The 20,894-nt window shown below is 38.2% G+C and overlaps 1 protein-coding gene across 3 annotated transcripts in view; it reads right to left on the minus strand.

Moving 5' to 3' along the window:
* The window catches only part of TSC22D1 (TSC22 domain family, member 1), a 123,322-nt gene that overhangs the window by 3,551 nt on the left and 98,877 nt on the right, over positions 1 to 20,894 (minus strand). Inside the window, exon 1 of one of the 3 annotated variants that reach the window (XM_010854615.1) lies at positions 158 to 240. The exons of the other annotated variants lie outside the window; for them this stretch is intronic. The gene's annotated coding sequence lies outside the window, so the exon portion shown is untranslated. Of the gene's footprint in view, positions 1 to 157; positions 241 to 20,894 lie in introns of those variants that run through there. 3 annotated transcript variants of the gene reach the window in all.

Consider the following 20,894-nt stretch of genomic DNA (forward strand, 5'->3'; position numbering starts at 1 on the left):
CCCCACCGGCTCCTCGGGTGGGCTGGCCCAGGCCGCGGCTTCAGGGGCCCAGAAGCGGGCCGCAGGGGCCTCCAAGATCAAGGAAAGACCGAGCAGTGCTCCGGCGGAAAACGCCGAGGGGTCCTGAAAATGCGATTAGGGCTCCGCACGTGCTTACGTTTAAGGGAGTCAGACCCCGTCCCTGGAGCTGCCTGTCCCCGTGGCTGCTGAACGGCGAAAGCTGCTTATTTGCAACCAGAACCGTCTGAGCTACTGGGCATGCCCAGTCCCAGCACTTAAAGACTCGCAGGAGCTGGAGTATCTCGATTTCAATTATCTCGTTGTAACAGGCAGCAGTAATTGGAGGACTTTAAGGGTGGTTTTATTTATAAAGATAACTATGTTGTAATAATACTTTTTTTTAAGCTAGTGAATTTTAGAGGGAAAAAAATCATATTTCCTTTTTGAGAGATTCTACCTTTCTATAAATTTATCAATTATGTGTAGAAACAAAAAGCAGTACATAGTCTTTGCTACGCATATATAAATTGAAGCCAAAAGGAATCTACCAGATGAAATGAGATCTTAAAAGTTCCCATTGCCATAAACCTTAAAACTGCATTTCCTTCCGTGTATAGCTAGGGGGAGAAAAAACCCCACAGGTTGAATCCTTCCTGCTGCTGCTAAGTCACTTCAGTCGTGTCCAACTCTGTGAGACCCCATAGACGGAAGCCCACCAGGCTTCCCCGTCTCTGGGATTCTCCAGGCAAGAACACTGGAGTGGGTTGCCATTTCCTTCTCCAATGCTGAAAAGTGAAAAGTGAAAGTGAAGTCGCTCAGTCGTGTCTGACCCTCAGCGACCCCATGGACTGCAGCCTTCCAGGCTCCTCCATCCGTGGGATTTTCCAGGCAAGAGTACTGGAGTGGGGTGCCATTGCCTTCTCCGTGAATCCTTCCTACATAGATCTATTTTCACTTTAAGTCCCTAAGGCAAGTTTTTAGATGTTAAGTGCAATTTCTATAAGAGTCAGTCCTTTTGAGCCTTCTTACATCAGCGGAATTGAGATACTGTAAAGTCTGCGTGTCAACCTTACAGCCACACTGACCAAATAATTCCCTTCTCTAAACCAAAATTAAAAGATCTGAGTGTGAAATAGCTTAACCCGTTACATAATTTTCTTCTATTAATTTAAAATACTTGCAAGAATGTACCAACTGAGTTTAAAGTTTAATATACTGTAAGTCTAAGGCCTTAGGGTCACTTGATTATTATAGGTTATAAACAGCTTGCAATTCAGTATGTTTAAGGTACATTTAAGCCTCTACAATACTGCCCTCTAATGGCGTAATCCTATAAAAACAGAAACAAAAATACTAAAGACTTTCAAATAAGCAAATTGTATCACAAATAATTCCAACATAAAACTTGACCACAGAACATATATAGGTACGTATTCTATTTACATACATACACACACAAACCCACGTATGGTCTTTCCTCTCTCAAACATTCTCTCTTAAGCAGAATCCTTTAATTTAGGAAATTTTAAGTTGCTAGTGGAGCCTCTTAGATAAGTCTTTGAAGTTGACCCAATGTTGGCAAAGTGTGTTTGGTTTTAGAAACTGTCCAAAATGGTTAGGTACCAAATCTCGTGAAGGTGGAAGCTGATGAAAGGGCAATTAATTCTCTTTGGGGTTTAAAAACCAAGGCAGTATCATCATTCTTTGTTATTGTAAGGTTTATATTCTCTAAACTTTAAGGCTTTGCTTTTGAATAACAAATGATATTCAAGTGATATTCAAATATGTGTTGGCATATTTATAATTTACAAAAATTATATATTATGATACAAATTTATTTTCAAAAGGAAAAAACTAAGTGGAAGCTCAAAAATCACAATTTGGGAAGCAGATATGTGGTCTGTATGTCTATGAATCTAGGCACAATTATTATTTACTACATCATAGTTTCTATATCGGAGAAGGCAATGGCACCCCACTCCAGTACTCTTGCCTGGAAAATCCCATGGATGGAGGAGCCTGGTAGGCTGTAGTCCATGGGGTCGCTCAGAGTCGGACACGACTGAGCAACTTCACTTTCACTTTTCACTTTCATGCATTGGAGAAGGAAATGGCAACCCACTCCAGTGTTCTTGCCTGGAGAATCCCAGGGACGGGGAAGCCTGGTGGGCTTCCGTCTATGGGGTCGCACAGAGTCGGACACGACTGAAGCAACTTAGCAGCAGCAGCAGCAGTTTCTATATGTTTTGAAAGTTACAGTTATCATTACATGATTAAGTCATTTACAGATTTGAATGGAATGTCAATTGCACAGGAAAAAGTAAAGCATCACTTAAGTTGTAAAAAGAGCTTAAAAAACCAAAACTCTAAGATCATATATAGAAAAGAATTTTAAATTCCCACTGGTTTAAGAAGATTAATAAATTAACTGAATTTTATTTATTCGTGATGTTCTTGAAAATAGAAAGTTACAAGCTGGTCATGTTTTCATTTCATTCATTCCAACTGATCATCCACGTATTCAGCTAATAGAAGCCAATATCCAAATTGCAGTCTGTTTACCCCATATCTCTACAGTGGGACATTATGGTCATCACCAACACTTTGCTATTTTAGACACACTTGCAAGAAACATCCTTGTACATACACCCTTGAACATCTGTAATATATTTCTGGAGAATCTGCTGGGAAAAAGGATAGTTAGAAATCTATTTCTTTTCCTATCTTTTTCATAAATGTGCTAGGTTCCTTTAAGATAGATTTTCTTTTTAACTAGAGAAAAAATTTTAATCTCTATGAATGTTATAGCCTTTGTTAGATTTATTAAGTTTGACTTTCATTTCTTTTTTTAAACTTTTTATTCTGTACACACACACACACACACACACCCCTGATTAATGATGGTGTGACAGTTTCAGGTGAATAGCAAAGGAACTCAGCCATACATACACAAGTATCCACTCTCCCTGGGGGAAAGGATAAGGGGAAGGGAGAGTTAGGGAGTTTGGGATGGACATGTACACACAGATATATTTAAAATGTGTACCCTACAAGGACCTACTGTATAGAGCATGGAATTCTGCTCAACGTTATGTGGTAGCTTGGATAAGATAGATTTTAAATTGAAAACTGAAAAGACATAATTTCAAAAAGAAGGCAACAAGATTAGAGATCTCTACAGAGGAGAGTCCATGGGTCAGGAATGTCTGAGGCCCAGAGGACTAAAATTACTTTCCAGCTATTACAGAAAGTTTCTTCCATTTGCAAAATAGAACATCTGTGAGTTTAGTGCCCAGAGTTTAACCAAGGACAGGATAAACACACGCATGCCTCCAGGAGAGACCCCTGAAGGCATGGATGATACTAGTCCCCTTCAGACACTGGGCAGAGGTCAAGAGGTCTCACTCCAGTGGGGAATCTGGATCACAGGAAAAAGCCCGGACCTTTAAGACTGGGTGGTTATCTGTTGTTGATTTTGTTGTTCTGTTCTGTTTTGCCTAAGTGCCTTTTTACCTGGATTCCAGTTCAACCACTTCTGCATATTAATAGCACATATGCTAATTCAGTGACATGTGCTCTTCTTCCAAACTTGATAGGTACAATATAGGTAAAGACCCTGATGCTGGGAAAGACTGAGGGCAAGAGGAGAAGGGGGAGGCAGAGGATGAGACGGCTGGATGGCATCACTGACTCGATGGACATGAGTTTGAGTAAACCCTGGGAGTCGGGGATGGACAGGGAGGCCTGGCGTGCTGCAGTCCACGGGGTCACAGAGTCGGACAGGACTTAGTGACTGAACAACAGCAACAACAATATAGGTACAGTTGGTGACCCACCACTCAAACAAGATGACCTGTTTGTCCTTCTGTCCAAACTCCTTGCAAATCTAAACTGACTGCCGCAGAAGAGGCTGAAGCACAGAACCCTGAGCTTGACCGAACAGCTGTTGTCTAGGGACTGCTCGCCACCTTCCCTTTCTAGTCCACTCTCTCTAGGTGCTGGGGGTCATTTTACCAGGTTTAGCAAATGAAACTACAGGACTCCAAGTTAAAGCTGAACTGCAGATAAACCACAAATAATGTTCTATTGTTTGGGTCCTGCACACTATTGAAACAAGAAAGAATGTCAAAAAAAATTAAGAAAAATTCAACCATACTTTAAATTTCCTTGATTTCCACTGAAAAGATGGAAAATAAAGTTGAGAAAATCTTCCCCAAAATAACAGAACAAAAGAAACAGAGATGGAAATATGAGATACAAGACACTAACCGGGTCCATCGAGGAGGAGGTCCAAGAGCAAAATAGAATGAATTCCAAAAACACAGAACAGCAGGATGGCAAGTACCAAAGAAACAATTTAAGAATATGTCGAGAACTGAAGGGCACAAGTCTCCTGATTATATGAGACGACCAAATGGCGACCACCATCAATGAAAAGAGCCCTACACCAAAGTGCATCATGACAAAACTAAAGATCACTTGGGACAGAGAAAATCCCAAAAGCTCCCAAACAGAAAAAAGCAAGGTACAAACACAGGTACCAGTATCAGAATGGCTGTTTTGGCCACTGGGAAACAATGGAGAAACTGCTTATAAAATTCTAAGAGAGAAAGGTTTTTCACTTGGTCAAATCATTTAAATGTAAATGTATCACAAGAACATTTTCAGATATTTTAGACACCAAAATGGAGGAGCAAATCAGGGAAAGGGGTTTAAAGCAAGAGGAATAAGTTCTAGAGATCGGCAGTACAACCTTGCACCTGAAATCAATAATACAATGTTGCAAATGTAAAACTTTGAGAGGGTGGGTCTCAGGTTAAGTCTTCTTACCACAATAAGATGAAAATTAAAAAAAAAATAATACATTCCCCCACAAAGAAAAGATGGCATGAGAAACATGAACCAGGGACTCAAATGCTGGAGAGGAGGAAGGGAATCAACAGGATAATGAGGGATGTTCCTGGCTGCCCAGTGGTCAGGACTTCACGCTTCTACTGCAGGGGGCATGGGTTCGATCCGTGGTGCAGGAACTAAGATGCTGCACGGTGTAGTGAAAGAACCCAAAAGAAGATGATGGGGAGGGAATCTGGGGATGACAGGTGCTAATAAGCAAACCTTAGCAGCAACAGGTATGTAATCGTGGCGGGGAGTGAGAGCCTTTGGGAGGCAGCACTTTGTTGCGAATAAACAGAGACATGATCTAATAGAGCTGAGCATTTGTAGGGGGAGGGGGCTAAAGCCAGGTATGAACCAGATCTAATTGAACAACTAGCTAAGTTCAAAGGCAGTTTTACAGTTTTGCAGAAATCAAAAGTAAAAGAAAAGAATGTTCATAGATAAAACTTGACTATAATAATTCTTAAAATTGTTTTACTGGTTTAAAAAGTTAAGGTTACTGGGAAGGTTGTGGGAAGAAGAAATGCATGGCAGGAAAAAAACAATGTCTGTTAAGAATGGTGTAAAAGTGCTAAATCCTCGACTATGGCTTGATTATATAATGCCTACAATTAACAGAGCAAGAAATAACAGTATAAATATATTATTACATGGACATTTGTGGGTAAATTTGAGAAATTAAAAGTGGCTGCCTGCTGAGGCATAAATTTATGGACTGAAAAAAGGAAATTGCTAACTTTTGTTTCTATTCACTCTATTTTTAGGTAGGTACAGGTATTGCTTTGATTAAAAAATATTTTCAAGAGGGAGAATGGGGTCTTCCAGGAGCTGCTCTGCTCCCAGGTTTCAGATGAGTACGTAGCACACGTGGGGCAACTGCCTGAGGCTGGGGAAGAGCCAGCAACAGAAGCAGCAGAACAGCTTCTAGAAATCACACAGGACTGGTGTTGCCACCAGCCTGGGTAAAAAAAGAAAAAAAGAAAAACTTGTAAACACAGGATGCCAGATATTTAGAAGGATAGTGCCAAAGTCACGATGAAAAGTTAGTTCTGGACTGATGGGTGGTTGCCAAGGGGAAAGGAGGTGGGAGAGGGTAAGGGTAGGAATTTGGGGTTAGCAGATGCAAACTATTATATATAGAAAGGGTGAGCAACAAGGTCCGACTGGACGGCATGGGGAACTGTATTCAGTATCCCATGATAAACCATAATGGAGGAGAATATGAAACAGAGTGTATATGTGAAAAACTGAGTCACTTTGCTGCACAGCAATAATTAACAAAGCGCTGTAATTCAACTATACTTCAATAAAAAATAAAATAGATAAATATACAAGGAAGCTTTGAAAAGATCAAACTATTTCCAAGTAACTTAATTTTTTATTGAAACAAAGCTCAGAGATATTAAATAAAATACAGCTAGCAACCAATAATTCACAATGTCTGGCATCCAATGAAAAGTCCCAGGCATACAAACAAGCAGGGAGATATGACTCACGATGGGGAGGAAAATCGATCAATCAAAATGACCCAGATATGACAAAGATGATATTATTTGTATACCAGGACACTGAAATTATTATAACCATGTTTTATGTGTTCAAGAAAGTACAGGTAAACATTAGCATATTAAGTGCAGAAAACCCAATTTACAAGGATGATACATATGATTTGGGAAAAAAGATAGGCTGATGGGATTAACAGCAAATTAAACAGGGCAGAAATATTAGTGATATATTAGCAATAGAAACTAACAAAAACAAAACAGAAAAAAAACAAAAAAACAAAAAAATTATTATTGCTCCATATCATTGAACCGTGGAGAAATTTCAAACAACCAAATAAATCTCTAGTGAAGTCCCTGAAGAAGGGAAGGGAGGGGAAAAATATTTGAGGCAATTATGGTAATTTTCTCCATATTTTATTGAAAAAAAAAAAAAAGATCCAAGAAGTTAAACAAACCTCAAGCAAGAGAATTATGAAGAAAACTACAGCAAGGTATATCATCATCAAATGGCTTAAAACCAGCGATAAAGAGATCATCCTAAAAGCTACCCAGAGAAAAGAACTAGATTATACACAAAGCAACAAAGATGAGACTGGAAGCAGACTTCTGGTTGACAGAAGAGTGTGGCAGTATCTTTCAAGTGCTGAGAGGAAATTCTGAAAAGTCTGTCAACTTATAAGTCTGTCCCCAGTGAAAATATCTGGCAAAAATAAAGACGAGGGACTTCATTGGTGGTCCAGTGGCTGAGACTCTGTGCCCCCAATGCAGGGGCCTGCTTTCAATCCCTAGTCAGGGAACTAGATCTTATATGCTATAACAAAAGATCCTGCATGCTGCAATTGAGACCTGGCACAGCCACATAAATAAATATTTTAACAAAGAAAAAAAAATGAGGATGAAGTTCTTTTTCAGAAAGCTGGAAGGACTCAATCACTGCCAGTGATAAGAAATTTATCACCATAAGAAATTTTGTACAAAAGAATGTAGAGCTTCAGAAATGGGAACTATGTATGTAGTTAAACACAAAAATATTTCCCTTAACTATTATTTCTCTTAAAAAAAAACCTATTATATCTCTTTTAAAAAATAACTGACCGTTTAAAGCAAAATTAGTAACAGTATATGAGTGAAGAGGGGCTATATCATACATAGAAGTAAAATGTATGACAAAATAGAACACAGACCAGGAGGGGAGAAGGAATGGATACTGCTGTACAGTTCTTAGATTACTAGCAAGTAGATGTGATAAGTTAAAGATGGATTCTACAAACTCTAAAGTAATACCTGAAATAACAATACAAAGAGTTATAGCTATTAATAATAAGCCAATAAAGATAAAATGGAATCATTAGAGAAAATACAATCTAAAAGAAGTAGAAAGGAGGGATGAACAAAAAGCAAACAATAAGACAGTACACTTAAACCAACTGTAGCAATAATCACGTTAAATGTAAATGTTCTCAATTAAACACCGTAATTAAAAGGTAGAGATTGTTGGATTAGATAAAAAAGCAATACACACCTACTGCTGGCTTTAAGAAATAATTCTTTAAATATAAAGGCATAAATGGGCAAAATAAGAGAATGGAAGAAGATCCTCTATGTTAAAATAATCAAATGCTGAATGCTGAAAAGGCTGTATTTTTCAGACCAAGTAGACTGCAAGGCTAAATCATTTCCTAATGAATAAAAGGATCAATTTATCAAGAGGTCATAAAAATCCTAAGTGTTTAAACACTGATAACAGAGATTCAAACTATATTAAGCAAAAACTGATAGAACTGTAAGGAGAAATAAAAAAATCCAAAAACTGTAGTTTTCAACAATCCTCAGTAACTGAAAGACAGTAAACAGAAAATAAGAATACTGAACACTTGAATAACTGTCAAGCACTTGACCTAGCTGGTTTCTGTAGAACGTTCCATCCAGTAGCAGCAGAATACACGTTCATTTCAAGCACACATAGCACTTTTACCAGGAGACACCACATTCTGAGCCACAAAACAAGTCTCAAGAAATTTAAAAGAATTCAAATCATACAAAGCGTGCTGTATACACACATTGGAATTGAATTAGAAATCAATGACAGAAAATTATTTGGAAAATCTCTGAATATTTGGAAATAACACATACCTAAATAGCCTATGGAGGTCAAATAAAAGGGAAATTGGGAAATATTTTGAACTGAGAAAAAAATAAAATAAAACATAGCATATTACATTTATTTTAATAAATATAACAACTTAGATATAATGAACAAATTCCTAGAAAAACAAAAACTACCAAAACTCACTCCAAGAGAAACAGGTAATCTAAATGGTCTCTTTTAAAAATTAATTTGTAATTTAAAATCTTCCTATGCCAAAACCCTCAGGCCCATGTGGTTTCACTGGTAAACATTTAAGGAAGAAATAATACCTATTCTATACAAACTCTCTTCCAGAAAACTAAAGAAGGGAAAATACTTCCCAAATCATTCTACAAGGCCAGCATGACCCTAATACTAAAATCAGGTAATGATGTTATTAAAAAAAAAAAAAGAAGATAGCTATAGACCAATAGCCCTACTGAACAGAGATACTAAAATTCTTTAAAAAGTTTTGGCAACTTGACACCAGTTATATAATCAGAACCAAACAGCATTTATTCTGAGAAGGAAAGGTAAACATCTGAAAATCAATATGATTCTACTGTATGATTTAGTCAACAGACTAAAGAAAAATTACAGGGTCATCTCAACAGAGGCAGGAAAAAGCAATCTGACAAAATTCAACCTCCATTCATAATAAAAAAAAAACTCTCAGCAAAATAGGAATTGAAGTTCTTCACCCTAATAAAAACCATTCAGTTCACATACACTTAACAATATAACAATGAATGCTTTCCTCCTACGATTGGAAAAAAAGGCAAGAATGTCCAATCTCAGCAATACTATTCAATATGACACTGGAGGTAATAGTAATAGGCAGGCAATAAGGCAAAAAAAAAAAAAAAAGGGAAGGAAGGAAGACCAAAAGAATGGATATACAGATTAAAAAGATAAAAATAAAACTATCCTATTAACAGATAATATGATTGTCTTTGGGGCTTTTCAGGTGGCGCTAGCGGTGAAGAACCCGCCTGCCAATGCAGGAGACATAAAAGACTAGAGTTTGAGCCTTGGGTCAGGATGATCCCCTGGAAGAGGGCCTGGCAACCCACTCCAGTATTCTTGCCTGGAGAATATCACGGACAGAGGAGCCTGGTGGGCTACACAGTCCATAGGGTAGCAATGAGTTGGACGTGACTAAGGCAACTTAGCACAAGACTGCCTATACAGAAAATCCCTAAGAATGCACACAAAAAACTACAGGAACTAACAATAAGCGTGTTTACCTAAGTCATGGGATACAAGTTCAATCAGAAAAATCAGTTGTATTCCTATGTACTAGCATAAACAATTAAACACTGATATTTTTTAAATTCCATTTACAATATCATAAAAACATGTGAAACAGGTGTAAAATCTAACAAAATATGTATAATATCTGTATGCTGAAAACTAAGAAATGCTGACAAAAGAAATCCAAGAGAATCAAATAAATGGTGAGATAAACTGTGTTCACCAACTGAAAGACAGCATGGGTAACATGTCAATTACCCCTCCCTACAATAATGTATAGATTCGATGTAATCCCAATCAAAATTCCAGCAAGACATCTTATAAAAAAAAAGATAAAGTGATTCTAAAATTTATATGTGAAAGTAAAAGAACTAGAATGAGCCAAACAACATTAAGAAAAGTGCTGAGGGACTCCCACTCGAGGCTTTCTGTAAAGTTACTCTCGTCAGGATAGTATGGTATTGGTAAAAGGACAGATGTTCAGAGCAATGGAATAGAACAGAGAGGTTAAGAGACAGTCTCATGCATATATGGAAACTGATTTGACAAAGATGTAAAACTGACTTCGTGCAGAAAGATATTTCCAACAAACAGTACTGAAACAACTAGATGCATATAAAAAAACAAAACCCAATTTGACCCATTCTTCCCCCACCACATGAAATATCAACTTAAAACGGACCACAGACTTAAATGTAAAATCCCAAACTATAATTCCGTGGGACCTTGGGTTAGGCAAAGACTTCTTACATATGGCACAAGAAGCACCATCCATAAAAGAGAAAAAAAAATCAATAAACTAGACTTTATTAACGTAGAGAATTTTGGTTCTGTGAAAGACACAGTTACAAGAATGAAAATACAAGCTATAGACTGTAATTAAATATTGCCAGTCACACATCTGATAAAGGACTTATATCCAGATATATAAAGAATTCTTAAAACTCAATAGCAAGGAAACAACCCAATTTTTAAAAAAATGGACAACACTTTATCAAAGAAGATGAAGACTGGTAAAGAGCACATGAAAAAATGTTAAACATCATTAGTCATTACAGAAATGCAAACTAAAACCATAATGAGATACAGCAATGTAATTCCCTTCTCCAGGGGATCTTCCTGACCCAGGGATTGAATCCCAGGTCTCCTGCATTGCAGACACATTCTGTATCATCTGAGCCACCAGGGAAGTCCCAATGAGATACCAGAGGGGGGAAATCTTTTAAAAATTTAACCTAAAAATATCAACTGCTGATGAGGCTGCAGAGCAGTTGGAATGCTCATGTATGTCAGGAATGTAAAATGGTATAACCGCTTTGTAAAACAGTTCAGGAGTTGCTTATAAAGTTAGACTCACTCTCCATAAAACCCAATAATCCCAGTCTAAGTTAGTGAGCGCATGCTTCTCTGTCCATGGGTTTCTCCAGGCAAGAATACTGGAGTGGGTTGCCAGGCCCTCCTCCAGGGGATCTTCCCAACCCAGGGATCAAACCTGCATCTCCTGTGGCTCTTTGCATTGCAGGCAGATTCCTTACCGCTAAGCCACCAGGGAAGCCCTTTGTCATAATCACTCAAAAGTGGAAACAACCCAAATGTCATTCAACTGCAGAATGGATAAACAAATCATGGTACACCTATACCGTAGAATACTACTCAGCCATAACAAGAGATTAAGTACTGATACACACAGGAACACGAATGAATCTCAAATATATTATGGTTAAGTGAAAGAAGCCAGAAAAGACAAACCTATGGGGACAAAAGACAGACAGACAAACAAACAAACCAGATCAGAAGTTGCCAGAGCCTTGGGGTGAGAGAGGAGAGGTTTTTGTAGAAGATGGAACTGTTTCATTTCTTGATTGTGCTGATGGTATAACCACTGTGTGTGTTTGTCAAAACTTGTAGAACTGTGTACTAAAGAGAGAAACTTTACTGTATGTAAATCACACTTTAAAAAAATGAAAGAAAAGAGTGGCTAGGTAGCAGGTGAGAAGATAAAAAAAAGGAACAGCTAATATTTTTTTCTATTCTACCTGATCTTTATAAATGCATGTGTATTTTTTATTGTGGTAAAACACATATAACCTAAAATTTATCAACTTAACCATCTTAAGTGTACAGTTTGGTATTGTAAAGAGTATATACCTTGTTGTAAAACAGATCTCTACAACTTTTTCTTCTAGCAAGTCTGACACCATGCATATTAAATAATTCCCCACACTCATCCCCCACCCTGGCCCCAGTAATCATCATGCTACTGTCCGCTTCTATGAATTTACTTCTCTAGTTACCTATGCATGTATTTTGATTAAAAATATTTTAAACTGAAAGCAAAGAGAAAAGAAAAAAAAGCTATTAAAAAGTTATAACACAAGGACTTTAATACTTTCACTGACCAGACCTAAAAAAAAATGTCTATTTCAGAACTAACTGCTCTATAATTATTGGAAATGTATTATTGGGTTTGAATTTTAAACTACAATTTTGCTTTGTCTTAAAGCTATCAAATTTGTTGGTAATTAACCTGCAGAAGAACAGAGGTATATTGATACTACAGGTTTCCTAAATCTCATATGAGGATTAGAAGACTCAACAAATTACTTGCTCAGAGGAAGAATTTCAAAAATCCTAACAAAATACTAGCACATTTAAATTAACCTTTTATTTATTTATACACACACATATAAGGCTCTCTATATTTTTCCTGTCTCTTTCTGTATATTTTCTCTCTAAATATATACAATTACTTTTAAATTATTTTAAAGTTCTAGAAGCAATCTCTGGTTCTTCCATACCTGTCTGCACATGCCTCTCTCTATATATATTTGCTTTATTTAATATAACTATCTTTTAAAGATTTTTTTGATGTGGATCATTCTTAAAGTCTTTATTGAATTTGTTACAACATTGCTTCTGTTCTACGTCTTGGTTTTTTGGCCCTAAGGCACGTGGGATCTTGGCTCCCTGACCAGGAACCGAACCTGCGCCCTCTGCACCAGAAGGCCTGCACTGGAAGGTGAAGTCTTAACCACTGGACTACCAAGGAAGTCCCTGACATAACCATTAATTCCAAAATAATGCCCTTATGCTCAAAGAGTCAACAGGATTCAAATGATTAACATTCTCTTTTCTCCTTTTTATCGTCATGAAAATAAGCTCCTCAAAGCCAAATTTCTTTATAAACCACTGCTTTTGCTAAATTGTGGTAGATTATGAAAATCAGAAGCCACGGGCAAAATGGGCATCACAGATTTTGAAATCAAAAAACATAAAACTCTGAAGAAGCGAAAAGTTACCCTGATTATGATTTGCTATTTCAAGAACCTTGTGCAAGTCTATCAGAAATGAACACTACTTCTATTTTACCTTTGCACAGCTATGGGAAACAGATGCTTCAGGCTCTTCTTTAACTTTTTAAAAGCAACTAGTTACTTTAAGCTGTTTTTTATGTTAATTTCCCTAAGATAACAACAATGATAAGCAGTAGAAAGAAGAGCCAGTGGGGAGGACATTAACCATGATTCTGTACACAGAGAACCTCGTAGGGCCGTTCGAGCCGGTCCCTGGGGATCCTGAAACAAGCAGATGAAGCTCGGTTGAGCAGTTTTATTTACACAGGTGAAGATAAATACTAGAGCATTACATAGCTCCTGAATTTCAAAGGCAGTACAGACTCAGGTGAACATCAGCGACTGGAAGAGGTAATTCTGTGCTAGGGACGCTATGTGTTTAACAAACACCTTCTGCTTTGATCAAGGGGTGCGTTTCCATATTACAGTCTCTCAGACTCCAACTCTGTGACTTCACTGGGCCTGAGGGTTTCTTTTACTGGTCTCTGCAGAATTTTAGAGCTGAAATGGCCCGTAGAGATCATCTAGTTCTAATTTCCTTCTTCTGTAGGTTTAGAAAGTGAAGTTCAAAGACACTGTGTGCTTTGTACAGCATTTATCTCATCTACTGTAGGATGGGGCAGAGAACCACCTTCTGATTCAATATGCTGTCCTCTAGATCAGGAATCCCAGATTTACATATAGACTTCTAAACCAAGGAATATTCACTTAGAGGGGTAAGATGGGGGTGGGCTGGGAGGGAGGCGCAAGAGGGAGGGAATATATGTATGCTGCTGCTGCTAAGTCGCTTCAGTCATGTCCGACTCTGTGCAACCCCATGGACAGCAAGCAGCCCACCAGGCTCCTCTGTCCACAGGATTCTCCAGGCAAGAATACTGGAGTGGGTTGCCATTTCCTTCTCCAATGCATGCATGCATGCTAAGTTGCTTCAGTTGTGTCCAACTCAGTGACACCCATGGACAGCAAGCAGCCCACCAGGCTCCCTGTCCACAGGATTCTCCCGGCAAGAATACTGGAGTGGGCTGCCATTTCCAAATATATGTATAGTGATGTGAAGTTGCTCAGTCATGTCCGACTCTTTGCAACCCCATGGACTGTAGCCTACCAGGCTCCTCCGTCCATGGGATTTTCCAGGCAAGAATACACTGGACTGGGTTGCCATTTCCTTCTCCAGGAGATCTTCCCAACCCAGGGATTGAACCCCAGTCTCCAGCATTGTAGGCAGATGCTTTACCATCTGAGCTATGAGGGAAGACCAAATATATGTATACACATAGTTAATTCACTTTGTTGTACAGCAGAAACTAACACAACACTGTAAAGAAATTATACTTCAATAAAAATAAATTAAAAAATTTTTAAAGCTAAATAGTATAGGAGATACTGATAATACTGAGGAGAAAAAGAATGGAAGTCGGAATGTCAAAGATCAGAGAGGATAAATTTCAGATAGTCATCAAGAAAGCCCTCCATGAGAAAGTGACTCTTGAGTAAAAACCTGTAGGAAATGAAGGAATCAGTCATGGAAGAGCATATCAAAGAGACAGAATAGGCAGAGGCAATGCTCATCTGATATTCTTGAGTCCATACAAAGTTAAGCCATCGTGAAGCATCATGGGGATATGTGGTGAGCAGTACACAATGCAAGGGATGGCCCTGGCTTTCTTGGTACTCCGAAAGACTCCTTTCTTCTCTGGCAGAACAGTGACTGAAATCAGCATTATGATACACAGTGCATTTAAGAAGCACTGCTGAGCATTTAATAGCAATATAGCCGTAGGTATTACATACCATTTGGTATGCTCCTAAATAGTTTCTTCAATGATTATTTAGGGGTGCTTTTCACCTTTCAATAAAAACTCAGAAACTTTTCCTGCCTGGAACTATACACAAGTGATGTCCCTTTGTAGAATTATCTGCCTACAAAGTTCCAGAAATATAGAAATATAGTGACAGCCCTCTTCTCTGAATCTTCATTTATACAGTTTCATGAAGCCATGAGAATCTCACAGGGTTTATTTCCTTCAGCTACAAAGCTCTTCAAAGCTACTTCCAAGTGAATATGGTAGACTGAATACAGTCAATTATATTATCCCTGTTGCTGCCAACAAACCACTAAAGAGAGAGAATCTGGTTTTAAACATAGAAGGACAGAGTAAACGTGAGAGATGTCGATTTCAACAGCCTGGAAAAAAAGATGGTAATTCATCAAGCTGAAACCAAAGCAAGACATATAGAAGCAAGACAAAGCAAGACATATCAGAAGATAGCTGATATGCATTGAAGAATCCAATACTTCTAAAGCACAGGCTTCTCAAAGTGCAAGGTACAGGCAAAATGAGAGTCTGTAGAGAAAAACAGACCCTTACCTATCCTTACCAACTGAATAACTGAGCAAGGCCTAACTACTCTCTAATGGAACCACCACCCAAAGAAAAAGGAACCTGAGGGAAACCGAGGGAATGAAGAAGCTTTGAAGATGCTAAAAGTTTACATGGATAAAATAATGGAGATGGAGAGGGGTGGAGTAGAAAACAACAGAACACTACAAAAACTCATGGAAATTGAAAAACTGCTATTATAAAAGCACAAGTGAAAATTTCCTAGAATGAATGAAAAGTAAAGCTGAAGAAATATCTCAGAACCAGAACAAATACCAAAAAGGGAAAAATAGGAAAAAAGAGAAAAAACAGCAGTGTATTATTTTTTCAAAAGCTGGATTGCTCTTTTTTCTATTTTGATGTTTTGGCCATGCCGTGCAGTATGTGGGATCTTTGTTTCCTAACCAGGGATAAAACCTGTGCTGCCCTCCCTGCCCCCCATAGAAGTGAGGTGTCTTAACCACTGGACCACCAGGGAAGTCCCAGGACGGCAGTTTAGAAGGACTAACATCTGCAGCAAATGTTCAATAAAAACTCAAAATTTTTGCAAACAGAACAGAGAATATGGAGGAGAAGAAAGTATCATAAAATAATGCAAGAAAATTTCCTAGAGCTACAGATCATGCTTTTTTAAATTAAAAGAGACTATCAAGCACAATCTGTTCTGTTATAAAGCATATTGGGAAAACACAAATTGTTCCAATATACAATATAGCCTATACATTAGACAACTTGAGCATAATTCATATTTCACATTTTGCTTAGGCTTATGTGTTCAAGCAATATTAGCAGAACACAGGAAACTGCATCCAGCTGGATCAGGCTGCCTGGAAAAACAAACACACACACATCTCAAGCATATTATCAGCTACTCGTAGTTTGATATCCTACAAGATTGTTTGCTATTCTTTCGCAAATCTTAACTTTTCTAACTTTGGTATATTAAAGAAGAAAAAAAAAAAAGCACTCATTCAAATCCCAAACATGTCTAACGACCCTGGTTCAAAAATAATTCCAGGCAGTGGGTTGGGATTAACTGATACACACCACTATATACAAAGTCGATAAACAAGGACCTACGGCATAGCACAGGCAACTATATTCAATATCCTATAATAACCTAGAATAGAAAAGAATCTGAAAAAGACTATAGTGTATATATACGTGTGTGTGTGTGTGTGTGTGTGTGTGTAACTGAATCAGTTTGCTGTACACCTGAAACTAACACAACTTTGTAAACCAGCTATGCTTTAATTTAAAAAAAATATATCAAGCAGTGCATGAAAAGGAAAAAAATTTAACTAATGAGGAAGAAGCTAAGAATAGGACGTTTTGAAAGACATCAGAGAGTAAGTGATATCTCTCCAGAGCAACAAGCATAAAGGAATCCACACTGTGGGCCACCAAAGAACACCTGAACTTAAAAGAAACACTTAGAGCTACAGCAACTTCAAGTGATGTGAAGCCAGTGAGAACAAGCTCTTAATAAACAGAAGAAATGGAAATCTTCCTGATTTCCAAACAAAATGAAACAAAAAACCAAGAACAACCTTTTTCACAATCAAAGAGAAAGCACTGCTGCTGCTGCTGCTAAGTCACTTCAGTCGTGTCTGACTCTGTGTGACCCCGTGGACGGCAGCCCACCAGGCTCCTGCGTCCCTGGGATTCTCCAGGCAAGAACACTGGAGTGGGCTGCCATTTCCTTCTCCAGAGAAAGCACTATCTCTACACAAAGATCTTAAATGGAAATCACTAGATGCTGCAGAAGTTGCTTCTTTTATTAACAGTGCTACTAATGACTAGTAGTCTCAAAAATCTCTATAATTTTAAAGTTTCCAGCTGTCATTCTCTGTGAAGCAGAGGATGAAGAAGAGAAAACTGCTAAAGAATTTCCAGCAATGATACACAAGTTAATGGAAAAAGGAGTTTATATATATGTACATACACATAATCAAATTTCCAATTCTGATTTAATAGGTATTTTATTATTATAAGTGCACATTTGATCTAAGTCTAAGAACTATGGCTACTGACACTGTTTTATATTATTGGATGGACTTAGAAACCTAAGTTTCCAAGGATGTCCAACTCTGTTTATATCAAAATAGAAGAATTCTAGGATCCAATTCCAATTCTCAAATGGATTAGTGAAGACTGATTATTCCCAAGTCACTTCAGTTCAGTTCAGTTCAGTTCAGTCGCTCAGTCGTGTCCGACTCTTTGCGACCCCATGAATCGCAGCACGCCAGGCCTCCCTGTCCATCACCATCTCCTGGAGTTCACTGAGACTCACGTCCATCGAGTTGGTGATGCCATCCAGCCATCTCATCCTCTGTCATCCCCTTCTCCTCCTACCCCCAATCCCTCCCAGCATCAGAGTCTTTTCCAATGAGTCAACTCTTTGCATCAGGTGGCCATGTTAAAGCTGGAGTTTCAGCTTTAGCATCATTCCTTCCAAAGAACACCCAGGACTGATTTCCTCTAGGATGGACTGGTTGGATCTCCTTGCAGTCCATGGGACTCTCAAGAGTCTTCTCCAACAGCACAGTTCAAAAGCATCAATTCTTCGGTGCTCAGCTTTCTTCATACTCCAACTCTCACATCCATACATGACCACTGGAAAAACTATAGCCTTGACTAGACTAGATTCTATCAAATATGAGCCTCTTTATGCTTCTAAGGTTCTGATATCAATGAAAATTCTCCTCATTCTCTTAATAGCATACACAATTCTATTGTTTTTAATGAACATTTTCTCATTGAAGGATAACTGCTTTACAGAATGTTGTTTTCTGTCAAACCTCAACATGAATTAGCCGTAGGTATACATATATCCCCTCTCATTTGAACTTCCCTCCCCTCTAGGTTGATACAGAGCCCCTGTTTGAGTTTCCTTAGCCATACAGCAAATTCCCATTGGCTATCTATTTTACATACGGTAATGTAAGTTTCAATATTACTCTTTCCATACATCTCACCAACTCCTCTTATGGCCTAAGAGAGAAATGCCAAAATGATGCTGACTTAGCCTTTTTAATTCCAATTAAAGTTATCACCTTCAAAAAACTCTTAAAAGCAACTATGATGTTATTTTAGTCCTTTGACTTCAGATATGTTATTGTAAAATTTCAAATCTATTTATTCCTTGATCAGTAATGTCTTTTTAATGCTGCTTTAAAGATTTTATACTTTGGAATTTGTTGTTGAGTTTCTAAGTTGTCCCATTCTTTGGAACTTCATGGACTGTAGCACACCAGGCTCCTCTGTCTTCCACTGTCTCTTGGGAGTTTGCTTAAGTTCATATCCATTGAATCAGTGATGCTATCTAACCCTGCTTTGGAATTCAGTTCAGTTCAGTTCAGTCACTCAGTTGTGTATAACTCTTTATGACCCCATGGACTGCCGCCAGGCTTCCCTGTCCATCACCAACTCCTGGAGCTTGCTCAAACTCATGTCCATTGAGTCAGTGATGCCATCCAACCATCTTATCCTCTGTCATCCCCTTCTCCTCCTGCCTTCAATCTTTCCCAGCATCAGGATCTTTTCCAAGGAGACAGTTCTTCACATCAAGTGGCCAAAGGACTGGGAGTTTCAGCTTCAGCATCAGTCCATCCAATGAATATTCAGGACTGATTTCCTTTAGGATGGACTGGTTTGATCTCCTTGCTGTCCAAGGAACTTTCAAGAGTCTTCTCCAACGCCACAGTTCAAAAACATCAATTTTTCGGCACTCAGCTTTCTTTATAGTCCAACTCTCACATCCATACATGACTACTCGGAAAACCATAGCTTTGACTAGAAAGATCTTTGTCGGCAAAGCAATGTCTCTTCTTTTTAATATTCTGTCTTGGTTGGTCATAGCTTTTCTTCCAAAGAGCAAGCATCTTTTAATTTCATGGCTGCAGTTACCATCTGCAGTGATTTTGGAGCCCAAGAAAATTCAAATTTCCAAAAATCACTTCTTTCTATATACAATGGGGAGATAACACAAGGAAAGAACCTAGTATTTCTCATATCAATCAGGTTAATCAAGCTATTAAAGTCATGACCTCGTGCTCTCAACTACTTGGTTTCAGACATAACTAGAGTTATTGAAAGGTCAGTACATTTCTCCACTTACTTTTTAAAACAGAAGTTGCCTGAGAATAGCCTAATTAATAAATAGTGTTGTTATAGATTATACCCAAAAGAAATTTTTTCAACTATGAGAATCCCTAACACATAAAAATTATCCTGAGAACCAATTCATAATAGTCATCCTAAAAAAGACTTCATTAAGTTGTTAAAAGGATAGCTAAAGTTTTGCTTTAATGTCTGTAATATGATGAAGCACTTCCCAGGTGGTTCAGTGGTAAAGAATCTGCCTACCAATGCAGGAGATACACAAGATGTGGGTTTGATCCCTGGGTTGGGAAGATCCCCTGGAGGTGGAAACGGCAAACCACTCCAGTATTCTTGCCTGGAAAATCCCATGGACAGAGGAGCCTGGCAGGCTACAGTCCATGGGGTCGCAAAGAGTTGGACATGACTGAGCACGCACATATGATGAATTAGTTCAGAGAGTGATTCCCAATACTTCTGTTTAATATCTTTAGAGAATCCTCTCTTTTTTTTTTCCTCACCTATTTACTTGGTGTCCCAAACTATGTTCCAGTCCTAATAGCCTCCTTCATAGAGCCCAGAAATAAACCCACAGATATACAGTCAGTTAATCTACAATAAAGGAGGTAAGAATATACAACGGGGATAAGACAGCAGCCTCTTTAGTAAGTGGTGTTGGGGAAATTGGACGACTACATGTGACCATTTTCTCATACTACATACAAAAATAAATCCAAAATGGATTAAAGACTTAAATATATAAGATCTGAAGCCATAAAACTCCTAGAAGAAAATATCAGTAGTTCAGTCTTAGCAATATTATTTTGGAACTATCTCCTCAGGCAAGGGCAACAAAAGCAAAACTAAACAGATGGAGCTACATGAAACTAAAAAACGTTTGCATAGCAAAGAAACTATCAGCAAAACAAAAAGGCAACCTGAGATGACATGTGCAAATGACACATCCAATAAGGGGTTCTATCCAAACCATATCAAGAGCTCATACAATTCAGTATCAAAAAACACCTCAACTGAAAGATGGGCAGAGGGCCTGAACAGGCATTTTTCCAAAGCAAGCATACAGCTGGACAACAGGCACATGGAAAGATGCTCAACATCACTAATCACTGGAGAAATGCAAATCAAAACCGCAAGGGGACATCACCTCACACCTGTCAAAATGCTCTCATCAAAAGGACAAGAAATAACAAGTGGCAAAGATGTGGAGAAAAAGAAAGCCTTGTGCACTGCTGTTGGGAATGTAAATGGGTACAGT

This window comes from Bison bison, unplaced genomic scaffold, assembly GCF_000754665.1.
Source record: "Bison bison bison isolate TAMUID 2011002044 unplaced genomic scaffold, Bison_UMD1.0 scf7180017864345, whole genome shotgun sequence".
Classification (NCBI taxonomy): domain Eukaryota; kingdom Metazoa; phylum Chordata; class Mammalia; order Artiodactyla; family Bovidae; genus Bison; species Bison bison.